The following is a 12,151-nucleotide window of genomic DNA, read 5'->3' on the forward strand; positions in this document are numbered from 1 at the left end:
AAAAAAAGAGACAGGGTCTTGCTTTGTTGCCCAGGCTGTTTTTGAACTCTTAGGCTCAAGTGATCCTCTTGCCTCTGTCTCCAAGTGGCTGGGCTTACAGGCAACAGCCACTATGCCCAGTGATTTATGCACTCTCTCTCCAGACACAGGGCCTTTTTACATGTAATTTTCCCTTCCTGCTCTCCTCCTGTCTTCATCCTTCAGCTGTCAGCTCAGATGTTCCTTCCGCAAATGAGTTCATCATTCCTCAGTCTAGGTCAGCCCCTGGGGGTATCTTAGAACACCTTGCTCCTGCCCCTCTATAGTTTGGATGTCAGTTCATAATTAGGCATGTGACTATGTGACCATTTGATTGGCCTCTGTCTCTCCCATTAGATTGTGACCACCTCGAGGGCAGGGCCTGTGTCTGTTTTGGATTAATGTTGTTTGCTCAGTACTCAGCACAGTTCTGGGCACATCTAAGGTTCTCACTAAATATTTGTTGGCTGACTGAGCGGCTGAGCATGTGCTTCCTAAATTTTTTGTAGTGCTGCATGGCTATATGTCTGTTGTTCTTCTATCTCACATAACGTAGAAGTAGAGGATGGATTCATCTGAAGAAACTACTATCCTCACAAGCTACGTGCCTATACCCATTATAGCTTTTCCAGTTTTTAAAAGAATTGATCTGATTACTAATTAGTCTTCCTCCAGGCAGATGTCAACTCCCTGACGGCTCAACGTTGGGATGTTAAAATTCTATAGGACGTCAGAAGGGGAGGGGTTCTTAGACATTATAGAATTCACATGTCTTCTTATTTTACAAATGGGCAAACTGAGGACTAGAGAAGAAGACTTTCCCAGGTCCTAGAGGTCGTTAATCACAAAGGTGGAATCTGAACCCAACTCTTTTTCAAATCCGTGCCTAATTCATTTACTCACATAAGTATCAAATCACTCTGATTTCTCTGGGCCTGCAGCAACAATTAGGGGAGGTTGTCTAAGATGTGTGCCACATGTAAGGTTGTGATGGTAAGAAGTTGAAAGTCTGTAACAATAAGTTTCCATCCATTAAATGTTATCAATCTATTATATACTCCTTGGGTACCTTAGGTTTAGGAATTGGGGATGATAGTGAAGGTGGCTTAGATATTTTTGTCTTAGGGAAAGATCTCGAGCCTTGGAATATTTTCAGACAGAACAGTGTTTCTATTGTACTTTGTCTCTGTTTCATGAGTGTGGCTGAAAAGCATAGCGTGGCCTGCCTTCTTACCGCAGTACCCCTGAAGCAACGACACCTTCCAGAAACCTTATCAAAGAGAGGAGAAAGTTGAGCACTTCCCTTCATCTTGTCCATTCTGGTCCTTACCTCTAAAACATGCCACTGACTCTTAATCCTCCCTTTGACCCCACATGTTTTGTGCAATCTGGATGTACAGCTGCATCACACGTGAAGATGCGAGTGCTTTCTCCCCCCCGGATTCATGCTACTTCCACTATGACTGTCATTTATATGTGCCCCTCTTAGCTCATAGACTAAGGAAGAATGGAGAGAGAGTGGGTGCGTGCAACTGCATCCAGCCTTCCCTCGAGTCCCTAAGTCAGCTGTTGGTGAACTGTTTGGATCCAGGACCCCTTTACACGCTTCAAAGTTATTGAAGACCCCCAAAGAGCTTTTGCTTACGTGGGATATATGTATATATCTCAACATTTATTATATGAGAAAGTAAAATGGAGAAATTTAAAAAATGTCTCCTGTGACATCATTTGAAAGTCATAAACAATAATAAACCCTTACGTGTTAACATGGCATTTTAAAATGGAGATATAACTATTTTTCAAACCAAAACACATTTAATGAGAAGAGTGGCATTGTTTTGCATTTTTTCCCCAAGCCTCTTTAATGCTCTGACTTGATAGAACTGGGATCCTCACACCTGCTCCTACATCCGGTCTGCTGTGATATGCCATTTTAGTTGAAGCGTAAGAATTTTCCCTTGGAAAAGGGAAGACCACTCAGGGTTCCTCAGTCCACCCTTAGAGAATCAATGCTGTAAGTGTTTCACAGAAATCTCTGGGTGAGGACGAGTGGGAGGAGAATGATCAAAGTGTGGCCTCAGAGGCAGGTGTAGGGGATGTACCCACAGGGCACCTGGTCTGGGTAGATAAGGGAGAAGCCCACTGCTGTGTTCTTTATTCAGAGTTTCCAAATAGCCTGGGTGGTCCTTCATTTCAGCAGCTCCTGTGAGCCTCTCATATGTCACGGAAGCTATGGTGCCTCACAAGCAGTGTTTGTGGTTTCAAGTCAAAACCCATGGGAGTTTTGGGGTTGATTTGCCAGTGACCTGTCATTACTGTAAACCCCTTCTCCAAGGGGCCCCAGGCCTAGGAGCAGGTTCTAGGGACCGGGTGTTGTCAAGGGCACAGAGCTGTCGGAAGGGCCCTGCTACAGGCTTATTTTGGGCTCTGCTTTCTACTTCTGCCTTTTACTCTCCTCTCTCCCTCCTCTTTAACTCTAAGGGGCATTAAAAACCCTGCTTAGCCTTTGGTAAGACTTGTGCTGTCTCATATTTTAGAATAACCGCGAAAATAAAAACAGACATTTCCTAGCCCCCCTGGCCAGGATTTATCCAATTAAATCAACATCATGGGCTTGCCACTCTCTTCTCATCCCACGCAGTGTTGCCTGGAACACACAGTAGGTGTGCTCTAAGTGATCTGGCGAATTTAGAAATCATTTTATAAGGATGGCACCCTTTTAGGAACTGGGTCAGACATTGTGTGGTCAGATTAAAGCTTAATCCCTGGTTGCCCACCTGACTGTGAGAGACCATCTATAGAATTCCGGGAAACAGAAACACTTTTCCCTCAGTGCTGGACTAAGAACTCCAGAGGTCCTAAGATGCTTTGACCTTTAGATGTAGTTCAAAATAGTTTAAGGAGGCCCAACAAGTTTCTGATACTCTTGATGATTTTAAAAATTGTTCCTTTTAAGATTAAAACACTTACTTAAAATACAAGGAATACTTTTTTAAAAGTATTATACTTTCAAGTAATTAAGGAGAATCTGTTGTCCCTTGGCTTTTGGATGATCTGAGACTGTTCCCAGCAAACACCTTGGATTCAGGTGCCTTAAGCAGTGGGTTTGATATAATTTGATATCAGGTAGTTGATTGGTTTCATGAAAGTGGCTAAGGGTTATACACTCGAGCCCCTCTTATGTGGTAGATGTTATATACCTCTGACAGCAAAGGCTGAAAGGCTGGAACTGCCTTCTCCACTTTGCTTAACCCCTAGCCCTTCCCTGGGTCCAAGTGTTCTGTTACTGGAAACCCCAAAATGTCCTCTGTCTCTGGGTTTGTCTTTGCAGCACAGAATGGTGGTTAAGTGTGCGAGCCCTGGAGTCAGACTGGATTTGCAACCCAGCTCTGCCCGTTCCCATCTGGTGACCTTGGGCAAGTTTCTGAGCTTCCCTGTATATACAATTGGAGATGGTAATTGGCACTGTCACAGGGTTGCAAGGATGGGGTGAGTGACTGTACACAAGAGCCTGGATGAGTGCTTGACAAACAGCAAGCAGTCAGCCCATCTGAGGTGTGGTGGTCGATGTTATTCTTTGGGGACACTCAGCTGCTAAAAGCTAAATATGTCTCTTTATGGATCTGAAGACTTGGATGTATTTTCCTCTCTGTAGGGAGACAGAGAAGTCAATCTCATAGTAGAAAGATTGACTGGCTCAGGCATTTAGGAGACCCAGTTTCCAGCCCCGGACCTTCTACTATGAGATCCCAAACAAGGGATTTCTTTTCATCAATAAGCCAAGGGCTTGCCAAAGTTGTTTTTCTAAGATGATTTTCAAAGTTAATGCCCTTGAATTCTGTGATTCCCCTATCTTCCCTCCCAGCCTGCCCCTTCAGTTCCCCTTGGCAGAAGTGGATGGGCACGAGTGGTTCTGATGCATATTTTCCTTCCTTTCCAAATCCACCAGGTCAGCACGAGACCATGCCCCTTCAGCCCCTTCCAGCTCATAGCTTCTGCCCAGCCCTGGAAGTGCCATTCTGTAAGAGAAACAAAACCTTTTCCTCTGGCAGCTTTTGCGTGTGTTCACCTGTATTTCCTTCTCGCAATCCTGGCCCCCAGCACTTTGAGGTTGCAGTTTCGTTGTGAGTCAGGCCTGCTGAGAGCAGTGGAAATCAAAAGGGCCTGCACTTGGTAGGGAGGACGTGATGCTGCGTTTTCCTCAAGAGCACGGCCTTGGGGGCGGAGGGGGTGTGGAAGGGAGGCGATCACCTTCCGGAAGTGGATTTCTCACACTGACTGTTTCAGGGAGAAAATAATATTACTGGAAAGCCCTAGAAAGCGCTTCACATCTCTTTCAGAAAGGACTTTGCGTTCTCAAGCAATTATCCGCACCACGCAGTAAAATGTCTGTGTTGTTTTAATGCCTGCACAGTGCAGGCCTGTGCTGAGGAGGAAGTGGTCTTGGTATAGTTGGCTCCTGACGTGGGACTCAGATAATAAACCCCCTTGAGGGAGGTGACCATGGGGTGCTGAATTCCCATGGCAGAGCACAGGGAGGCCAGTCTGGGTACTGATTCAGTCCCAAGAATTGCCAGCTGCTATGGGCTTTGAAGCATTACATCTCCCAATGCCTCCATTGTATCCTATGGGAAACAGCAAGCAGGCAGGAAGGAATGGCCAGTGCTGGAAACAGGATATATGACCAACTGTGAGAACCACCGTGGATGAACACTGAGGCCATGCACGCTCTGGATCGGCAGATTCTCAGAGCCCTGAAGGAAGCTCCATGTGAGTAGACTTCAGGTAGACTGAAGACCCATGGAACACAGACATATAGATAGTGAAAAGAATACGTACGCCACCCCCAATTTAGAAGTGCCTGTTTTCTATGGACTTGAGAGGCAACCATTGGTTTTTCCTTAACCTGGCTTGTGAGAAATCCTTTATGGAATCACCAGTAACTTCTAGAGAGCCAGGAGGTCAAATACAGTGGTGGGGAAGAAGCCATGAAAATGACGCTGAAACCCCTGGGTGGTTCTGACCCCAGAAGCTGAGTTCCTGTGGGGCTGGTTTTTGAGCTGGGACAGGTGGGGAGGAGAGTAGATCGTCTGGGCGTGCATGGTCAAGCAGGGCAGAAGGTGAGAATTTCAATGGAGGGCCTAGAGCCCCTCAGAGGGGTAAGTGCCGAGGGACCTCCAGAGAGGACAGCCAGGGAGAAGAGGTAGAGTACAACAGAAGTTGACCCAAGATGACCTTGCCTATTTCAAATATTGCCTGAGGCTATTCATATGTCCAGTAGGAGAAAGAAGCTGTCCTTTGCAAATCTCATAGACCCCCAGCTCCCAAAGACCTGAAGTCAATTTGGTGCTGATTATAGTGTAACCCAATTGCTTTGTAGGTTGGGAATGAATCAACATTTATGAGTAGAGTTTCTACAAAGATGAGTGAAGGTTGCTGGGGACTAAAAGGCAAGGTCCTTCTGGTCACCATGACCACAGCTGGGGCTTCTGTTTCATTTCAGGTAAAATCAGAGGGCTTTAGAGTAAACAGGAGGGGAGGAGGAGAGACTGAGCTTCAGGCTTCAGTATTCAGGCTTCAATATTGAGCCAGCCACATTGAGCCAGGTTCCAAAAAAGTGACTTATAGACATCTGTGCAAAATTGGAAAGCTACCTGCACCAAAGCGTAGAAACGTGTATCTGGTCAAAGGGGTTGCAAGATATAAACTGTGTGTTGGGGAAGGGTGGTGATAGGGACTTGGGGTAGGCAAGTGAAAGCGGAGGGATAAAGGACATCCTTAGACGATGTCATGAGCAAGCTGGCCTCATCAAAGTTCTGCCATTGGAATCCAGAATCCATCTACATTGTCACCAAGGGTACCCTATCATATCTGTAAGATGGAAAACAATGATATTTACCTGCTGGTTATGAGAAAAAAATGGGATAAATGCTTGTCACAGTGCTTGGCACGTAGCCAGCACTCAGGGACTCTTAGCTGACAAGCCATTGCTTACTCTACAATGACTGTAGCTATACTGAGACTACTACAGCTGCTGTGGCAGTACAATCAGGACAGCTATGACTGTTGATACCACCACAATTTCTCTTTCTCTTCTGGCCTCCTGAAATGACTTTGAACATCCAAATATGATGCAAGTGGAGGGAGAGTTAATGTCCCCACTGAGTCCCTTCTGTGTGAGTGAGGACTGCTGGGGACTAAAAGACAAGGTCCTTGGTGGAGTGGGATGCAGCAGCTTCTGGTCACCACGACCACAGCTGGTGCTTCTGTTTCATTTCAAGTAAAATCAGAGGGCTTTAGAGTTAACAGGAGGGAGGAGGTGAGACTGAGTTGCAGCAGACCACATTGAGCCAGAACTTGCTTCTGTATAGGCTTCAGTGGTGGGAAAATTGGGGTTGAGGCTGCTGGGGCCACTGTAAGCAAGATCTGGGCCTGTGGAAATGGGGTGAGGGATGCTGAGCTCTTCACATGGACCCCACCCTTCTCCCCAGTACCTTCCCACCCTAGCTGAGCTAAAGGCCACATGGAGGTTTAGCTATGGTTACTGCCATCAACATTCTGAGAACAACCAAGTTAACATGTTAAATTCTGTTCTCCAGCCCCCAAGCCACTAGAGAACAGAACACACTCTTAAAGTCTTAGTTTTTCCAAACCACCAAGCCAGGTTCACTTTTCAAAGCATTCATTTTTATCACCAAAACTCTACTCTCACAAACCATCAATGGCAGCCCAGGGCCTTCAGAACACAGCCCAACCTGGCTTGACATTGGCACTCCCAAATGCCTTCACAGCCTTCGTTCCCACAGGTTCTCTGTACAAGGTCTCTGACCAGAACAAGGGGACACTCACTATCGTCAGAATATGCCGTGTATTCTCTCACCTCCTTGCTTCCACTCATGGCTTCACTGGCCTGCAATGACCACCCCTCTTTTTCGCCAACAGAATCCTTTCAATTCGGCACTAACTCTTCCGTGAGTCTTCCTTTAACAATCTGACTCCACTGAGATTTCATTAAAAAAAAAAAAAAAATCCTCCAGTGCTTGTGAGCGTCCTTGGCAGGACTTTGTGTATGCTGCCTTAGAGTTGTGAAGTGTCATTGCCTGCATGGATGCATGTGTGCACATATGTGGGTGTATTGTGTGTATTTTGTCCCTGTCGCCTGGACCCATGTTTTCTATATGCCAGGGATAGAGAGGAGATACAGTCTAGCTTGGTGTGAACATTTTGCTCATTTGACTCAGGCACAGGTTTATGCTTCTCAGATGGTAAAGACGGAGTCCCGGGAAGAGGAGGCCTGGGTTTTGGTCTTTCTTGTGGGTGACTGTGAAGATGTCTTCCACCTTCAATGAGTTTCAATTTCTGTCTCTGTGAAATGGAGAGACTCCCCAGTTCTTCCTCCTGCTTTGCAGAGGATCAAAGAGGTTTGCAAATAGATTGAAATCCTTTAAAGCCACAAAATAGCTAAATGCATGAAAGCGTTAGCCCCTCCGTGGTCTTGTCCTCTGGTGGCATTTCTCAGAACCAGCAGCAGGACTAGGATCCAGGAGTTTCTCCTCCCCAGCCATGCCACAAACCACCAAGCCACACAATCTTTTCTTGGGCTGCGTTACCCTTTCCACCACACCATGTGTTGCAACCCTGTCTGGACTGGTTTTCCTTTCCACCAGCCACATTCATAGCCATGGGAGTCCGTATTTTTCAGCAAGCTTCCTTCTAAAATCCCCCTCTGCCCAGGGTTTCTGGGGACCCTGTGGACCTTCCTTCTTTATGACAGGATTGGGGAAACACACTGATCTGCAGATCTCTTATTCATCTTCACGATCCCGGAGGTGGCTTGAGCAATCTTATGTTGTGTGAGTGTGTGCTCACATGTGTGTGCGTGTGTGACTTTATGACTAACTGATGCCAGCTATCTGATACTGTATACTGTGTGCCCACCATGTGCTATAGACTAAGATACATCCTGACCCAAGCCCTAGACTCCAGGCGAGGTCAATGGCAAACTACTACATGTCTTGGTTGGTTTCCCCTATTGCTCTTATTATGTACAAGACACTTCATATTGTTTCATTTTAAGTTTTACAAAAACTTCAAGACTTTATCCAGTCATTAATTCTATTTTACAGTAGCATAAAATAAGGCTCAAGTCTCCTAGTAATGAGTTCATTCCTTTACCCCTATCTCCATGCAGAGACAAATAATGTGCCTCCAATAATTAATTTTTTTGTTTTTTTTTTGAAATCTCAGCAGCTTTAGAGGTACAAGTGATTTTTGGCTACCTGATGACCTGTACAGTAGTGAAGTCTAGGATTCTAGTGTACCTCATCCAGGCCTCTGACACCCCATCCCCTCCTCCTGTTGCCCCCCACTGCCCCAGGTCTAGATTAGCTGAGGCAGAAGCAGTTGGAGGTGCTGGAAAAGCATTAGGATTTTCACTATCTCCAGAAAGCACTTAGCACATGCTTCAGCCTAAGGCAGTGCAGGCAGGATGGAAGGCAAGAGGCTTGATTCCATAGGGGATTCTCTTAGCACAGATTCCAGAAAATTGAGGATAATAGATGACCTTTGATATCTTTCTTCATTCCTTTTTGCTAAGTTATTCTCCATTTTGCGGTGCCTGTGTGTGTAAGGCATTTCTAGGCAGAAGGGCTTTCCCGGATCTGGTCAGTTTTACCATCTCATCTGCTGATCAAGATATGAAAGATGGACAGTGTCTGTTGTATCCACCAATAATCAGATACCAATCAGAATGCCAGAGTGACCTTTTCCTTTTCCTCCTTGGAAAGAAAGAGATTGCTTCAAGGAACAGCTGTAGAGTTAGGCAGAGAGGACTGACTGGAAGGTGATTTGGTGATCTGAAGTCCTGGCATTCCGTGAAGGCTAGCTCTGGGCTTGTAGTACCATACGAGAGATCTTTGTTGAACTGAAGAAGATGCTCTGACCATTAGGCTCATTAGACACTATGGAACCTTCTCATTGAACTTCCCTATTTGGAAACTGCTAACCATTGTACTCAATAGGTAGTTTTTAATCCCTTATCCTCTCCCCTCTGAGTCTCCAATGACCATTATACCACCCTGTATGCCTTTGTGAACCCACAGCTTAGCTCCCACTTACAGGTGAGAACATGGGTATTTGGTTTTTGATTCCTGAGTTACATCACTTAGAATAATGGCCTCCAGCTCCATCCAGGTTGCTGCAAAAGATGTTATTTTATACCTTTTTTATGGCTGAGTAGTATTCCACGGTGTATATATACCATATTTTCTTTTTTTGTTTCAGTGTCTTTTTTTAACTTTTAAGCTCAGGAATACATGTGCAGATTTGTTACATAGGTAACCTTGTGTCATGGGGATTTGTTGTACAGATTATTTCATCACCCAGGTACTAAGCCTAGTACCCACTAGATATTTTTCCTGATCATTTTCCTCCTCCCACCCTCCGATAGGCCTGGTGTGTGTTGTTCCCCTCTATGTGTCCATGTGTTCTCATCATTTAGCCCCCACTTACAAGTGAGAACATGCGGTATTTGGTTTTCTGTTTCTGTGTTAGCTTGCTGAGGATAATGGCCTCCAGCTCCTTCCATGTCTCTGAAAAGGATATGGTCTTGTTCTCTTTTTACTCATTGGTTGATGGGCACTTAGGTTGGTTCCACATTTTTGCAATTGTGAATTGCACTGCAGTAAACAATACGTGCAGTCAGTTGTCTTTTTGATATATATAGTGAGTTCTTTTCCTTTAAGTAGATACCTAGTAGTGGGATTGCTGGATCGAGTGGTAAATCTTCTTTTAGTTTTTTGAGAAATCTCCATACTGTTTTCCATAAAGGCACTAACATACATTCCCATCAGCAGTGTATGAGCGTTCTCTTTTTACCACATCCTCACCAGCATCTACTGTTTCTTGACTTTTTAATAATGGCCATTCTGGATGGGGTAAGGTGGTATCTCACTGTGGTTTTTTCAGTAATTTTTAAAAGGTTAAAAAAATGTCACCAGGGCATGATTCTCCCCTTAGGCCATCCTTTCAGTATCCCAGAGAAAAAACGGAGCCCCATGACATCTGTTTTTGTCTCTGATTGTGGCCTGCTTACAGTCAGGAAACAGCAGCTCCTCTATTGCAGGGAAAGGAAAATACCCAGTACCTCCCAGGTAGAAAAAGAGGGAAAAGAGTGTAAAAACCCAAGCTCGGCAACCATAGAAGATAAACAACATCGAGTCTCAATGTGGTTCATCGGCAGAATTTTCCCCAGAGCCAACGGCCTGTGTCAGAGCTATATTTTCCACTCCGGCTACTGCGATTTGGTTGTGGCACCTTTAGTTTCTTTCCTTTTGATGGAGACAGACTCTGACGCAGGTTTAAGGCTCTGACAGGTGTCTGGGGGTTTACAAACTCATGCAGGCCTCTGACACCTTATCTTCTCCCCACATTGCCCCCCGCCACCCTGGGGCCAGCTTAGCCGAGGCAGAAGCCATTGGAGGTGCTGGAAAGGTGTTAGGGTTTCACCATCTCCAGAATCTGTTTAGCATATGCCTCAACCTAAGGCAGTGCGGGCAGGATGGAAGGCAAGGGCCTTGATTCCATAGGGGTTTCTCTTAGCATAGATTCCAGAAAGTTGAGGATAACAGATGACCTTTGACATCTTTCTTCCTTCCTTTTTGCTAAGTTATTCTCTGTGGTGCGGTGCCTGTGTGTGTAAGGCATTTCTAGGCAGAAGGGCTTTCCCAGGACTGGTCAGTTTTACCACCTCATCTACTGATCAAGATATGAAGGATGGACAGTGTCTGTTGTATCCGTAAATAATCAGATACCAATCAGAATGCCAGAGTGACCTTTTCCTTTTCCTCCTTGGTAAGAAAGAGATTATTTCAAGGGACAGCTGTAGAGTTAGATAGAAAGGACTAATTGGAAAGTGATTTGTTCATTATCAGGACAGAGCTGGGCAAATTCCCAGCAGCTCTACTGCTGGGTGAGACCAGGAGATACCTAGGTTTTGTTTTTTTTTTTGAGATGGAGTTTCCCTCTTGTTGCCAAGGCTGGAGTGCAATGGCATGATCTCGGCTCACTGCAACCTCTGCCTCCCGGGTTCAAGCGATTCTTCTGCCTCAGCTTTCCGAGTAGCTGGGATTATAGGCACTCACCACGACGCCCCACTAATTTGTGCATTTTTAGTAGAGATAGGGTTTCACCATGTTGGCCAGGCTGGTCTTGAACTCCTGGCCTCAAGTGATCCGCCCGCCTTGGCCTCCCAAAGTGCTGGGATTATAGGCGTGAGCCACCATGCCAGGCTCCTAGGTTTTAACTTTGCTTCTCTCTATGCTGTGCCCAGTCCCAGTGCTTCCTGTGCCCCATGCCCTAGTGCCCTCTCACTAGTGCTTTGGCTTTCAAAGCCTCAGTGTGGTTTCCTTCACCAAGAACTTCACCCTCACCAGAGGCTCCTTTCTCCTCTCCCTGTAAAAGCCCCATTTTCTTAAAGGTAACTGGCCAACTGAACACTTTAAAAAATAGGCTGTAACTGCAATCTCTCACCCTCCCAGAAAAACACCTGTAGTTTTCACTGGTAATATCCTAGACTGGGTGTCTAAGTAAACTGAAACATTCCTGGCCCTGTGTGTATGTGTGTGTGTGTGTGTATGTGTGAGTGTGTGCATTTGAGAGGGGATGGGGAGGCCGTGGGTCTTCCCACGCTGGTTGGATTTATCATCTCATCTGCCTTTCCCAACATGAAGGATGAACAGTGCCACTCACGGGCAGACACTCACGTCTCTGGAATTACCGCATCCTGGTAATATTTGTGGCTTCTGAAGGCTGACTCCCTGATGCCTTCTCTTGGTTCCAAGCTTCTAAGAAAGCTTGGGGAACAGCATAAAGTCTACACTGGAAATAGTATACAAGCAAACCAACTGCTCACCCACTTCCTGAGTGAACATTGCTGAGTGCTCCTGAGTCAGGGGGCAGACCTAAATTCCTTAACAGTCTTTTTCTTTCCTTTCCCAACCTGGGCATGGCCTCACACTTCTCCACCCCCACATTAAACGCTGTATTTATGAGCAGTGATGGATGTTCTCTGACAGGGTACCCTAGAGATAATTCAGTAATGTCAAAAACATGCTGCTCTGGCTGGCCCTTTGTG

Source organism: Cebus imitator, unplaced genomic scaffold (assembly GCF_001604975.1).
Source record: "Cebus imitator isolate Cc_AM_T3 unplaced genomic scaffold, Cebus_imitator-1.0 Scaffold38, whole genome shotgun sequence".
Lineage (NCBI taxonomy): Eukaryota > Metazoa > Chordata > Mammalia > Primates > Cebidae > Cebus > Cebus imitator.